Source organism: Myodes glareolus, chromosome 21 (assembly GCF_982192425.1).
Source record: "Myodes glareolus chromosome 21, mMyoGla1.1, whole genome shotgun sequence".
Lineage (NCBI taxonomy): Eukaryota > Metazoa > Chordata > Mammalia > Rodentia > Cricetidae > Myodes > Myodes glareolus.
Window position 1 is genome coordinate 27,707,635 of NC_142046.1, and position 15,996 is coordinate 27,723,630.

The window sequence follows — 15,996 nt, forward strand, 5'->3', positions numbered from 1 at the left end:
GGCCCAATTGCTAACGGTAACTAATAGGTATGCTCTAATTTTGCCTGTTTCTGCCTCATGTTGCCCAGCATGGTAGAGGACTTGTTCAAACAGGTACCTTGGTCTCAGAGACATAGCTGTACGGTTCACCTTGAAGTCAATTGAAAACAGAATATTTCTCATTGATTTTGCCTGCTTGGCTGCTGTTTGCTGTCAGTTCGCCCACGCGGATGTAAACAGAATGAATCAACTCTTGCTGGCCCTGGGCCTCCTCGAGTCATGTGAAGTGAACTTCTGATTCCTTTATGTTCGGGCACAGCCGGGGAGACAAGAGTGCTACTGTCTTCTGCGGCTGCACAGAGTCACCTCGGGCTATGCTGGGAAATGCTTTTTTCTTATTTTTAGACCTGAATCAGTCTATGCCACTAAATGTCTTCTTGTGAATACAGATAGCACTTTGTTGTTGGGGCTCATGGGAAGGCGAGGCAGCAACCTGTTTGGATGCAGCTGCAGGCCACCTGTAGAGAAAGTCAAATTAGGGAGAGACCCCACTGTTCTTTGCATTAATGCTTTTTGTATTGTTGCTTGACTTTTCCCCCTCTGTCCATGTATCTTTTTCAACTAGGGAGATCGGGAGCACATTTTGAGGCCTTCTGTCCCTTTAAGGCGTCTGATGATTGAAAGGACTCCAAGGTTTGAAAGGCTGTAAAAACTCCCCGGTTACCAAGGAATGATGGCGACACAAAGAGTCGCAAAGCTGCTGAAGTGTCTTCCTACAGATTTGGGTTATGTGGTGACCTTCCACTCTTCACATATTCCCACCTATCTGTATGGCTTCCCCTTGTAAAGACTTGTCACAGTCTCCCCGAAAAGCAGCCATCCATAGTAGCCGTTAACTTTACCCCACTTGAGGAGGCAAAAAGAAAAGACATTCCGAGTTTCAAAGAAACAAACAAACAAATGAGAGAAGACTCTTTTTTTTTTAATCATCCGCTTACTCGAAGCTTTAAAAAAGAAACCCATAAATGAAATATCAGCATTAGCCATAAATATTAAAGGAGGGAAATGCGCAAATAAAACTTGTTTCTGGAAATCTTGAATTTGGCCGAACGTCAAAAACCATTTCCTGACAATGAGATCCATTAGACTACAAAATAATCTCCCCAGGAGTGGCTGTGTGGCTTACAGGACAGCATTTGAGGGTATACTGAGGACAACCTCAGCCATTGGCCTTAGCTGCACAGGGTTGTTTTATTGGTGAGGGACTGACTCTCATAAGCCTGGTTGTTTCTCTTGCTTCTGTGCCTTTCATTGGAAATTTTATTTTAGAATGTAGACTTGGAAATCTCTGTAGCCTCCATCATAGCTTCTTACAAACTGCTGGTAGTAGCTAGGATCAAATTGCTGTACACAGCAACCTGGAGACAAGTGTTCAGTATCGGCTTCAAATAGAGACGCCACCATTTACTGCAAATCCCTTCAGAGGATTCTGTTTGCCTTGGGTTTCTGGCATTTACTAGGCACCTGTATTAGCTCCCGTAAGACCCCCAGCTGTTCCAAAATTTAAGCTTTGATTACCTTCATTTTAATACATATAGAGTGCCTTGTCGAAGAAATGTATTATATCCAGCTAGTGACTGAGAATTCCCTAATAAAATCTCGCAGGTGACGCTCTAAAGCTCACTCTCAATGACTTAACTCTTGGATGCATTTGTTGTTCGCCCTGCCAAACTCAATACAGTTTGAGCAGAATTTGTCACAACGATAAGGTGATATTTGGGCAGCTTTACTTCCTGGAATGTGGACCACACTCTGGGAGCTGATAGGCTTTTCTACAAGGCCTATACTTTGCAACTCATCTCAGTTGAAGAAAACCCTAGAGCAACATAATTCTTTCAAAACAATATATTTCGAATTTTTCTTAGCTTGCTTTCTCTAACATTTTCTTTAACTCATTCTCACAATTGCTGGCAAGTGGGGCTAACACACGAAGGCCGGAACTCTGGCTTCCAGCTCCTCTTGCCCTGTCCACTGTGGTGGCTCCATGGCTGAACTCACCCACGAGAAACATGTTTCAGACGGCTGTTTTTTTTTTCTCTGAGACTGAAGCATAGTTAGCACTTTAAAGCATATACCCAAGTAAAGACTAGCAGGAATTCCTGCAAGCAGGAGACATAGTACTTCATGACTGAAAATCGAGCAAGTTTTAAAAAAAAAAATCCCAAGCTCATAGTTCCTCGGACAATGGTTGTGCAAAGGTCCATCATGAATCAATTTCACAGTGTTTTAGTAAACAGCATTTGACTTGCAGGGTAAGAGAACAGGGCTGTTCAACCATTGGGAGCACATTTTAAGAGCTTCCTTAGGAGCACCCTTTCTGCATCCTACAAGTGACTGCGCTTTGATTTTGAAGTGGCTTTCTTCTATTTTTGTTATTTGATGCAGATCATAGTTTGAGATGAACACGTTCATACCTGATAATGAAAAGCTGACTTAAATGGCAACAAGGATGCCACCAGCGACACAAAACAAAGTGTGTTTTATATAAAACTTTAGTTTGCATATTGTTTGCCCTAATTATATTACTTGTGTATCTATTGTTACAGATCCTTTTTTATTGTTCTATAAAATAAGGAAGAAACTAGGACAGGTGTTTCCAGTTTGTTGTGACTATTTAGAAAGATGCTGAATATCGGGCTGTTTATTTATCTGTGTCTCTCTACCTCAGTCAGTATGATCTATGATTATATTTTCTAGGACCCTCTACCTCAGTATATTCTATGATGATATTTTCTGTGATCCTCTACCTCAGTATAGGCTATGATTGCATTTGTTCCCATTTGTTTGGTAGCTCAGTGAAAATTATTTCTGAAAACATCTAGCTAATTATCTCTTTAACACTCCGACTTGATCTCCGTGTGCACCCAGCCCATATCAAAGTAATTAAAAGTGAAATGGGAAAGACACCAGCAGTTTATGACAATCTTGTTTTGAACCACTGCGTGGGAACTCCCTCCGTTTTTTGTCCGCTTATTTGTTAGACATCGGCACCCAAACTTACTACTTTGTAAAGAAATTTTCAGTACCAGAAATGGAAGTTAAAACTGCACATTTCTCAGGTCAAACCTGAAGTTTGGGCCACTCCCTACAGTCCCCGCCACATGTGAAAAGCTAAAGAGCCCTGCTCTTACCTGCCATGGCCATGTGCCTTCCCTCACCATGCGCCTCAACTCTGCAGACAGAATCCTCCCCAAAAGTGGAGGTGAAATGGCATCTAGAACATTACTACCCATGAAAATCCTAAAGACTTTCACTTTTGAAATAACTACACAAAGTTCTAACTATATACATGATTTATGTGTACGTAACTACCTCTGAAGGATTCCATAAGGTGATTTTGAATTCTTCTGCAATGTGGGCCAAATTTGCCAGATCGTTTTCCTAGACATCGGAAACAATTAGCGCACATAGGCTTTAGCTGGGTATTCTAATTTGGCAGCAGTGTGAGTGCCAAAATTCTGCTGTCTCAGGTAGCACAGGATCTGAGAGGACACTTCAAAGACAGGCTCGCTGGAGAGGCTTCCTTGGCAGAAATGGCCAGATCTTGCTCTGTCCCCGGTGCATTTCGTAACACTTATCTTTGTACTCAGAACCCGTGCCAAAGCAACTTTCCTTCCTAGAGCAAATACCCCTGATAAGTTAGGATCCAGACATGTCTGAGGGGCTCGCAAACATCTCTGCATTATCAAAAGCTCTGTGAATTATTGGTCATTTAAATACCAGCTCTCTGGATTTTGTTTCAGATTGCTTTTTCATTTTAATTGCTCCCATTTCCTGTCATGACCTTTTCGTTCCAGAGAAAAGCAAGCATCCCACAGAGGAGAAAGAGGGAGAGATCTTTTATTGTGAACGGCAGAGGTCCCAATTTGGCCAGTACATTTGCTACGCGGTCTTGGAATGCTGTTTTGGAGTTTGAAAAGTGATCTCCCTCAGTTTCCCAGAATTTCTCTTCTGCCCTGAGGGCTGCCACTAGAACAAGGACGGCCTTGTTAACAAGTTGCAATCTCTCAAAAACAAAACGGTATTTGGATATAAGTCATCGTTTCAGCTCACAGAACTGTGTTCCCCACCCCGCTGAAGGGCTTCAGTTACATCTAAAATGGTTAAAACTGATCTCCAGCAGAACTCCTAAGTGGAGGAATGCAGCTGCCATGTGCTTAGTGACTCCAAGGTTAGGGAAGAATGACATCACCAGCTTTAAGCATGTTATCACGCTGACAGAGAGGAACCTTGTATTCTCTCGCGCAGATAGAGCGAGGATTGTGTTCTCTGTCTTGTTTTTTTCCCTTCTAAAGAATACCTTTCCCCCCTCCTCTCTCGGCAGCTGCAAAATGAAGGGTTGAAAATGTCACTTCAACTAATGATGAATGATGCTTGACCCCTAGATGGGTTGCTCTGTATTTTATGCAAGTCTCAATTAATATGAAAGATTCCCAACTCAAAGGACTTGGGCTGTTCGTGATTGTTTCAAGGATGGATTTGTGTGATGAGTCAGTAGCTTGGGGGGTTTCTGTTGTGGCTGTCAATCTGTCTTTTGTGGAGTAGAACAGTTGCAGGGCTTTGCTCTATACGAAAGGTAAAAGACTAGACTCCGTTCATATTTTTTTTATGTGTGCTCTCCTGTGAGATTAATATCTTTGCTTCCTAGAAATATTGTCAGGATGCAGTAAGCAGAGGCAGTTTACAAAAAAAAAAAAAATTCTCAAAAGGGCAACTGGCCCACATGTCTTTGTTGTTTTGATTTGAATATAATTAATTATGTAAAGCAATAGTTAGTGGAAGATTAACAATTAGTAGGTTCTGTCAAGTGGTCGCACGGAAATTACTAACTAATTGAGCTACTGGTCCTCTATTGTGTCAGAACGCGACGCTGAGTGCCTTTCTTTTCATCTTTTTACTTTGTTGTTTTCGCGGATCCCCTTTCTTCTAAGATGTATGTTTCACAGCAGACTAATAAATAAATAACCCTGGTTGCAACTTCATAACATGCAAAGGGGTTTGAAATAAAAACACCTGTTTTAATTAGCAGTATGGTTTGTTCATTAAAAAAAAAAAAAGTGATCATCCTGACGTACTGAGCTGACATTTCTTCAGCTTTGAGTTTCCATCTGTATCTTGGATTATGATGTTTCAGGAGCGTCATGAGTTAATTATGTTCACTTGGGAAGCACTGCCTGCATTCCAAATGAAAAAGTGCAGCTTGAATACGCAGAAAAGCAGATGCTATCTTTCTTGTCAATCGCTTTGTTGTGGGCTGCCTTGCAACTTTTCATGTATTTCTGGATCTAAAGGGAAGTGTAAATCTATTTATTTTAAGTTTTCCGTAAACTACACAATTTCAATATTTTGTTCGGTCTGTGTGTGTCTAGTGTATCTTTACATGTGTAGCTTTCCTGCCTCCCAAATTTAGCAAACCACAGTCAACTTACCTTCCCTTTAATTTGTAATTTGTTTTGTTATGCCTGGACATTCTGGAGACTGATGCTTAATGAAATCTAAGAAGTGGACAGTTCTACTGGCTCCATTCTCACTCTAATTTTCCTATCACCTTTTTATGTCTGCACATCATCCTTTTAATGTGCAAGCATTAAAACAGCAACATCAACAGCATCGGGGCACAATAAGGCACATTAAGAATGGAGTAAGCTTTCAAAGTTGGGATCTCCATGCTTTTGTGAGTTTCATATTCCCTTAACAGAGAGAGCTGCCGTATTTATACCAATCATTATACATAGAATAAATGCACACATGTGTCTTTCTTTATCGGGTTAAAGATGTTAAAGATGGATGCAAACAAATAATTTTTGTCCCCACCGCGACCCACCTACTCTGAATTGTTCTTCAAGATTCCGAACTGAGGTATGCTGTTTTGCGATTACAGAAAGCCTCTCTTGACTATTGAACTTTCAGATTTAAACCGACATGATTTGGGACTGCTTATCCTGTCCTGTCTTCTTCCTACCTGACATTCATTCTCCGCTGTGTCTGCCCTTCTCAGTACCCAGACACTGAACTGCATGGATGTCATGGTAGACAGTCTCCACATTAGGTCAGTGAGAAGTGTCTGCAAGACAGCAAAGAACAGAGGCCAGTGTAAGACGATCATGACTATTGGAGCTTTACTTTTAAGTTGATCCCATACGCAATAAACACATCCATTCACCGAAAAGACATCTGAGGAATTATAGAGAGCGACCTCAGGTGTCATAGGTTACTCTAGGCAAGATTTGGAAAATGTAAAATTTTGCTTTGATCCTTGAGGGGTCAGTGGTCTCTCATCCAGGTATTCTGCGGGTGTAATTATTATTGTGCATCAAGTAAAACTAAAAAGTAAAACAAGAGGAAAAGGAACTGGTCGGGCAGGATAGGGCAATGAATGCCAAGAGTGACTGAAAGCCATGGGCTGTTTATAGTTGAGTTTAAAGGTAACATTGCTCAGGCTCTGTGCTCAGGCTGTGGCCATGAAGTAAAGCCCCAGAATGGCTGAATGAAGGGCTTATTCTTTAAAATATGTGACAAAGGTGTGTTTCGTATGCAAATGCAATCTATAAATGATACGTACTGTGCCTTATCACGCATTCAAATTAATGTACGGCTGTTCTGTCTCTTAAAAATAGCTCTGTTCATTAAAAGAACTGTAACCTACATTTTCAGAAAATTAAAAAATTTTATTCCTAAACTCACATTATGCCTTTAACCAAGATTCATAGTTTAATGCTGCCTTCTTACACTTCTTGAACTAAAGCAGAGGCTTAAAGATCAGGTAAGTTTCTCTCTACTCGACCAACTGGTTTGCAGTCTGTTAGCAAACTACTATTGAACTGGATTCTCAGACTCACTACTGGGCTGAGGAAACACCAACTGATGAGTTTCACTGCTCTGAACTTCAGACGGGTTTTTCCAAGAGCACAGTCAGGGTTGGTCTCATTTCCACACATCCAAGACCTTGGGTTGGCAGTTCTCAAGCACAGTGTCCATGGTCGTTAAGATAAACATCACTGTGCTGGAGACAAAGTCTGTGGCAGGTGGGCAGAATTTACCTGATCAGCCAGCCTGGCTTGTCCTTACTTTGAGCACTGTAGATACATTGTTAATACAGGAATCCCCGTGGCTTGTTATTTTTTTAATGACATACTTTAAAGAAGTATGATTTCCTACAGCACATTTCACCTGCCACTAATGGGAAGAATATACTTCTCGGTGTTACAATTAATTAAGGGTCAAAATGTCTTGGTCCGTGTTGTATACCTGTAACAGAATATCATAGACTGGGGAAATTTTAAATGAGCAGAAATGTATTGGCTCAGGATTCTGAAGGCTGGAAAGTCCAGTACCAAGGAACCAACACCTGGCTGGGTTCTTTTGCGGGATCACATGGAATCCAGAAAGGCCAGTAGAAAGCAAGATGGGAAAAGGGGCCTTTATAATGGCAGGGTACTGGCTAGTTTCACGTCAACTTGACAGAGGTAGAGTCATCTGAGAGGAGGAAGTCTCAACTGAGAAAATACCTCCATAAGATCCAGTTGTAGGTAAGCTAGTAAGGCACTTTTTAGATCAACGATTGATGGGGTAGGACACAGCCGGTTGTGGGTGGGGCCGTTCCTGTGCAGCTGGTTGCATATGTGTAAGAAAGCAGGTTGAGTAACTCATAGGGACTAAGCCGGTAAACAGCACCCATCCAAGGCCTTCTGCATCAGTTCCTGACTCCAGATTCCTGCTGTTTGAGCCCCTACCCTCAACAGTGATGTAGAAATGTAAGCAATTTAATACATAGCTCCTCTGCTCCCCAACTTGGTTTTGGCTGTGGTGTTTCATCATAGCAATAGTAACACTAGCAAAGATAGGCAGTATTCCAACCCAAAAGTGTAGAGTCCTCACGGCTTAATGGTGTCTTAAAGAATTCATCTTTTTTAGAGTAGGTTCAAATAACAATTCAAAGATGAATATGTGTCACAAAGATAATGTGTGAAAAACGCATTAAAGCGATAACATGAAAGAAGTGAGGCTGCCCAGACTTAGCCACTAAATGCCTGAATGAATTAGGACAAATTGTTTAATCACTGGACCTGTGTTTCTCTGTCACAAAAAATGCATAAAACATATATTAACATAAGTAGTAAATGAATAACAAAAAGAAACACTTGGAATAATGTTTGAGAAGTACACAATTATTACTGTTTCTGAGAAAGTCACATCTTTTCTGTTAATAGTTAAAGTATGCAAAGTTTTGATCTATTGAAAGTATTGATACTTTAAAGATTGTATATAATTCTTTAAAATGAGCCTCATGGATTATGATAACTTAATCCATTGCTTCTGTTTTTTAAATGTAATATTTTTATTAATTCTTTGGTAATTTTACACAGGCATAAAATTCATTGTGACAACATTTTCCCCTAGCTCCTAGTTCCTTCCGCCACCCCCTTACCCTTGTGTCTTCCTTTTATTATTATTTATTTTAATAATCCAGAGTCAAACTTGTGCCGCCTATAAGCTTATGTACATGGAGCATGGTCGACTTATGAGGGACCTCAGAGCTTGAAGAAGAACAGTTCATATCTTTAATGGAACACTCTGCTCAGACATAATGATGTTTAGAGGTGTGGATCTAACTCCTCTCTATATTAAGTTCATTGGAAGAAGAATTAACATCTTTGTGACTGCTCAGAAGTAACTCTGAGTTCAGCTCTTTATAGAACTCCAGTAAAAAAAAGTTTTTAATTAAATTGAGATTGAGGAAAGATTGCAAAAGGATCTTAAGAAAGTAAAAAATCTTCTAAACAATAAACAAACCATCAATTTATTTCCCCTTCATCATAAAAATGAAGAAAAATGAGGTCAATCATTAATAATACATTGAAAGTAGGTTTGTCTTTCCCTTTGAATTTTCTAAACTCTATAATTAAAATGACTTCAAATTGGAAGATTGCAAGGAAGAAATTAATCTTATTGGTAAGTAAAAGAGCAAATCCCATGGTTGATGATAGATATGACCTGTTAGCAACAGTTACACTTTCATACTTTCTTTTGTGCAAACAGCATGTGGAGCCCAGCATAATCCAATTAATTGTAAGTCCCCTTTGTAGAATCAGTAAACGGGCTCACGACACTAAAACCCCATTGAAGTCTTATCATTGGTTCGATAATCCAAAGGGGTTCTCATTTTCAAACTACCAGCAGGTCTTTATAGACGCCTGCAAAATGAAATACTGTGACTTCCCTGAACTTGCATTAAATTCAGTAATGGTCTCTGAATTTTAGTTTCTTGTCCATGTTAGCCCCCAGTTTCCTGGACGTCTTGTAGTTTCTAGTTTCAGAAAAACACCTTGTGTTCCTCCCTTACGACTTCAAAATTATTTTCCAAGGCTGCTATGCCCAACAGTCTCTTGCCTAAGCTATGACCTTGCTATGCCCAGCAGTCTCAGCATTCACCTTCCAGACAAGCACTCTGTTCCCATGCCACACCCTGCTGCTCTAGTTCCTGTTTAGGACGTGACTCCTTCCCGATGGTCATGCAGACTCTTTCAGGTCTTTTTAAAATCTTTTATTTTTGAGATGATAATACTGTTACACCATTTCTCTCTGCCCATTCCTCTTTCCAAACCATCCCATATGCCCCTTCTTTCTCTATTTCAAACTGACGACCTCCTTTTTTTTTTTTTTACTGATTGTTGTTACACGCATGCATGTATATAACCTGCTCGCATGCATATAACCTGCTCAGTCTGTACAATGTTACTCGCGTGCATGTTTTCCGTTTTTAGGGCTTTCTTACTCTACTGCGTCTCTTCCCTCCCTCTTAATCCTTGATACCTTGAAACATCTATATGAACGAACCTATCTTTTTGTATTTTCTGGCGACCCATGACTTACCAATGTGTTGTGCTCTATCTTTGACATACTACTACTTCAACTTGGTTGGATCCATCTTCATCTCTTGTTCGCTCTCCCAGCCCATGCCCCTCCTTCATCCAAATATTATCTTCTTTGAAACAATTACAGTGTAAGACGTAACGCACAAAATCTGCTCTGGCCACCACACAAATGATGCTGGCTAACCACGTTCTATGTTCCCTTAGCAGCCTATACAAAATATAACTTTCCATGTGCTATTATTTTATCAATTTGCCTAAATTTCTTGTATACTGTAATATATGTAGGAGCAAATCCGATACTTTCTTTCTCATTTCTAAGCGCCAGAGCTAGCTACAAGCCTAGCATAAAATTCGATTTCAAGTATTTGGTAGAGGAATAAATATGTGACTTAATGGCCTACGTGTCTTCAGTACTGGTGACATTCTATGAAAAGTGAAGCTGATGAAAAGAACAGTTCGTCATGCTCTGTGACTATACACATGTCTGTTTTCATTGGCATGTTTTTATAGTATTACTACTAAAAGAGGTTAAAGTAAGATTGATGAAGGATTGCAAAAAGATATTTTCGGAACTAATAAAAGGAATGCAGCAGGTACTAGACTCTGGGGACAGGAAAATTAATCAGGACAAATGTCTTTCAGTGATAGGAAAGTTTTTGAAGGACAGACATAGATAAAAAACAATTTGGTTCAAATGAGTAGCAATGCTTGCAGAGAATGGTAGAATTATCATGTTAGGATTAGAAATATCTTAATAAAAACCAAAATAAATCTAATCCAGGGAAGAGTCTGTTTATCAGTGTATACTATGAATGGCTTCACAGCTACAGGCCAGGAGACTCAGACCATCGGTCACAGATTTGTTTAGGTTGGAAGAGAAGAAAGCCTAAAATCTCTCATGGTTACAAAAGTTTGAGCTGTCTTACATTTGACCCAAAGCTTACTGCACAGACCTCCTGTGCTCTCCAACACTGGTGTGCATGACTTCTCTGCTCCTGAACATCAGAGGGCATTGCGACCTTAGCTTCCTCGCTGACTTAAAGTGATCTGTAACGTCAGCATGCCTGTTAAAACTTGCTTTCTCCCCCGACTTCCCCAGCTCTCCAACATCAGAGTGTGTGGTCAAGCTAGGTTAAGTATGTTTCTTCTTCCATCAGAACAAGACATTTTTATATGTGTCAAACCTGTCTGCACTGCTTGCAGAGAAATCTTAGTGCCAAGAGGTACCTTGAGACGGTTGCAGATATTTTTTTAAAAAATAAAAGCTGTAGATGACCCCTTTTTCTTGAGAGTTTACCCAGTCATTATCACCGTCATCATGATGTTTATTTAAAAGGAACTTATTAGGCAACTAGCTGAGCATAGATTTACATAAATGAAGCAGATATAAAACTAAAAGGAGTAATTCTTTCCACAAAACAGTACAATTTTATTAGAAACACTAACAAGAATCAGAAAATTCTAGTGACTTCAAGAGATTATAGATCTTTTTGTATGTCTTTCAGCCTCTGCTTTCTCCTACACATATTTCTTGTACTTAGTAGGACATCTGACACTTACTAGATGTTCAGAAATTGATTAATGATTAAATATGTTTAATTGAATATTTTATTTGATCTAATGCTATAATGCTTATATTGACTTAAAATGACAGAATAATGTTGATTTTTTTTCCATTTCCAATATGCCATTTCTCTTTGTTTGTTTGGTTATTCATTTATTTGTTTGTTTCTCTGTTTCTTATCTCTCAAATAATAACAATTCCTGCAAAGGGAATAAATTCCATCATTTATAAATATTGCTTTTATATATTAAATGGACATTAGTTGTATGCAAGCCATTTTAATTTATAGATATTGAATCCTCCTCATCCCAGTCAAAAAGCCTACCACCAAATCTGACAAGAATGTTTGAGAAGATGTGGCTAAAAAGGGCCCTTTAGTCACTGCTTGTGGAGGTACAAACTAATACAGCCATTGTGGAATCAGTTTGGACAGTTTTCAAAAAAAATATTTTTAAAAAGACCAAAATATTTAGCATTTTATTCCTAGAAATATACCCAGAGAACTCCGTACTCCACAGAGATGTGTATAGCCTTTTCTACTTCTGCTTTTACACTACAGCAAATAATTTAGAATCAACCTAGTTATCGACCGAAAGAAGAATGAATAATGAAAATTTCACACACACACAATACACACACACACACACACACACAAACATTGAAGACAATTGATATGAATTATGAAAGATGATGCAAAATTAGTTGTTTTTCAAGTTCTAGCTCTTATGGATTTTTAGTTTTTGGTGGTAAATAAGTACATTTGATGGTAAATAAGTAAATTTGATAGTGAAAATGTAAAATCCAATGTGCCAAGTGATGAACTTAAGTGTGTAGACGTTTACTGAGATAAAGAGCTTGGATCTGTTGGCTTTTTTTTTAATTTTCAGGTTTCTTAATAATAAAGTTTATACACAAAATTTATAAAAAAAATTTTTATAGGCATCTCTTCTGGTATTTAACAAAGTTTATATGTATTATTACTCAAAATCTTTATTGAGATCTTTCTGTATTTACTTGTTATTTTACATTTTCAACTATTTATTCACAGGTATACTTCATCATGGCCATCAGAGAGGAGGGACAGGTGGCAGTGGTAGCACACATCCCAGTGGTCCACATGGTCTTAGTCATTGTGATGTCCTAGAAATTAGTTCAACGATTCCCGTAACAAGTTGGCGGTGCCTATTTAAATTTAAATATACATACAAGCTTTAACATAGGAATTAACCATTTAGGTATTTTCTCTACTCACATGGGTACCATTCACTGACACAGATATCAAATTATGTTAGCCCAAAACTATTTGCGCGATCATGATGGGATTTATGACTTGTTAAGTGAGTCATTACATATCCACAAAGATGAATATGCAGATGAAGTAGAGAGAGAGAATGTTAGTTTTGCGTGATTTCCAAGATATATCTAGTGAAAAAAAATCAGAAGACTATATAAATTATATTTTTGTTTCTTAAAAATGGTGGTAGAAGTTACTACTGCCTGAGTGTAGGAAATGTCTTTGAAAGAAATTTACAGCATCAGTTTTGTCTGTGGGTATAAGCTAAATAACTAAGAGAAGATGAGGCAAAGTTGCCACTGTGTACTCTTTCACATACTACCAATCAACACTGTTTCAATACATGGTAAATATCAAATCAAAATCATAAGGCATTTGAATTATTGTATTATATAGTTCCTATTTAAAAATTATGTGTTCTTCAATACCAGGTTATCAAGTGCTTTGACGATCTTAAATAGATTTTTATTTCATTCTTGGTAAATTTTTAAAAATGATCTTGTGAATCATTTGTATGAGTTATCGTTTTTTAAGTTTCAGAGGAAAAGAGCAACAGATCAACTTTAAGTCCCACATCTGTGAAAGTGGGGTGACCAACCTGTTGCTTCATTTAGGCAAGGAAGCCTCAGTGAAGGCAGAAAAACACTCAGACCTTTCATCTATGAAAACCAAAACAATTAGCTACTGATAGTATACTTATCAACTAATTAATCTATTTCATTTTTCTTGACTAAAGAATTATATTAATACATAATTATGACAGTTTTATTCTGTAGCTTCAAAAATCTGTTGCAGTAACCGTGTTGTGTCTAATATACATGAGTGTTGTAAATCTCACAAATATTTATATCTGTAGAGTTCTGAATATGATATGAAGTAGAAAATATGAGTTCTTGTGATATGAAGTAGAAAATACATTTAACTACTCTTTAGAAATAAACTCATCAATATTGTTTAGGCAATATAATTATTATTTTCTCTTCATTTGGTAAGTGTTGTATATTTTATCTGGAGACAATGGCTTGAATAAATGAAAGTGGCAATATCTAATTCTACCAATTTTGTTTACCACTTCTACTTTATTGAATGATTGTTTCCAGACTAACTTCTAAATTAACAAGTTAATTTCTAAAGTGAGTCCCTATTCTGTTCAGTATTCTCATTTCTCACCCAACAAACCCCAACAATATTGTAAGGAGAATAAAGGAAGTCAGAGTTTTATATTAGAGTCTGGGAACACTTGCCACTGGCAAAGAGAATAATATACACGCTAACCTGCTGGTAAAGAATGACAGATCTATACTGGTCTATTACATATAGAAACCCCTTAACTCATATGAACTTAGGAATTCTTATTTGACAAGAGACAAAACCTCAATGTTAAGCAGCATCCCTGAATGCACTTGAAGCAGAAAGATTATCTGTGCATAGCCATTTACAGGAACTGACCCCATAGGTTGATATTAAGTAACATAGCATGAACTGGATGAGACAAATGAGCAATGGTGTCATTTAGATACAACACGAAGCAAGCTGTTAAAAATGACTGTTAAATCTTATCCTACTGATTCTCTATCCTTTGGAGGCTATAATATGTGAAATCATCCATAGAATTCTAGCAAACTTGGAATCTATTTGGAGAAGACAGTCGCATAAAATGAATCCTTGTGTATAATGTCCGTAGAATACAAAAGGCCTTTTACTTAATGTAAATAAGAGCAGTGCTGAAAGCTCTAAGTAAGAAGGGCATTAAAGAAATACATATTGGCACCAAGAAATACATCAGTTTTTATGATCTAACTTAAAGAAAGCTCAGTTTATTTTTGGCATTGTTTTCATAATTCGTGCAAGAGCACTACTTCCCAGATGCCTAGAGAAGAATATCTAGACACACAGAGAGAAAGGTGACGTCAACCACCACTTTTTACAAGGTGACATTATGCATGGAGTTATGGTGATGGGAGGATGTTTAGGTTATGCCACTGTAAATTAAAAATGCACAGAGCAGTGCCACATTGTTAGACTTTCCGTCTGTGGCACTTGCTTCCTTCCTCTCTACCTGTTTGCTGTGTTGCTATTTCATCGAAACGAAGCCTGATGATTTCGTAAAACTAGGCATCACGTTATCTACTTGCTTCCAACACTTGGTGTGGTAGAAGATCACTATGTCTCCTTCAGAGAGATGATCTTAGAGATGGTTATATTATGGAGGAGGGCTAACTGTCTATGTGTTGCTTTCACTGGTTAATAAAGAAACTGCCTTGGCTTTTGATAGGACAGCAGCTTAGATAGGTGGAGTAAACAGAACAGAATGCTGGGAGGAAGAAGGCAGTGAGGCAGTCGCCATGACTCTCCTCTCCGAGACAGCTGCAGGTTAGAATCCTCCTGGCAAGCCACCACCTCGTGGTGCTACACAGATTATTAGAAATGGGTTAGATCAATATGTAAGAGTTAGCTAATAAGAGGCTACAGATAATGGGCCAAGCAGTGTTTAAAAGAATACAGTTTCCATGTAATTATTTCAGGGGTAAAGCTAGCTGGGAGGCGGGCGGCGGGATGCGGCCCACCACTCCTTCTACAGCTTGGGCATCTCAAGTGACTTTCAAAGGTATAGCGGAAATAAAAAATAGATAGAAACAAGTCAGCAAGGGTTGTCGGAATATACTACTGGAAAGCAAAGGCCTTTCACTCTTGGTTTTTGAAACTTTCGCACCTGAGGAAGTACCTATCATCCTTCTTTTTTCCCACTTCCAAAGGCCAAATGAAATTGACCATGTGTGCTGGGTGGCTAGAGCATCTATTTTGTGTGTAGGCTGGGCCAATTTCAAAACTAATACTTTTAGCAGTTTCCTGGAGATTTCTGTATAAATGATGAGGAATAAAAAACTCTTTGGGGGGTTTAGAGTACAAAATTTCATATTCCAAACTAATTTCTTCCCTTTTTTTGATAGATGCCATGGCCATAGACTATTGGCTTGACTTGTTATTTTTTCACATAATTTTAAATGTTCTTTAGCTCCAGCTTTAGGAACGGCATTGTATTTCTGCTCTAGTAAACATAGTTGTGTAAAAAGAACTGAGTAAGAAAATGACGATTATATTTTCTTCCTTGGCAACCAGATGTATCCTGTACGTTTACAGTAAGGTGGAGTCCGAATAGGCAAGCAATTTTGAATTATGACTTCAAATTATTTTTTAAAATATAAATAATCACTTATTTGGCA

The 15,996-nt window shown here is 38.3% G+C and overlaps 1 protein-coding gene across 4 annotated transcripts in view; it reads left to right on the plus strand.

Moving 5' to 3' along the window:
* The window catches only part of Arhgap15 (Rho GTPase activating protein 15), a 597,306-nt gene that overhangs the window by 444,416 nt on the left and 136,894 nt on the right, over positions 1-15,996 (plus strand). The window lies entirely within an intron of this gene.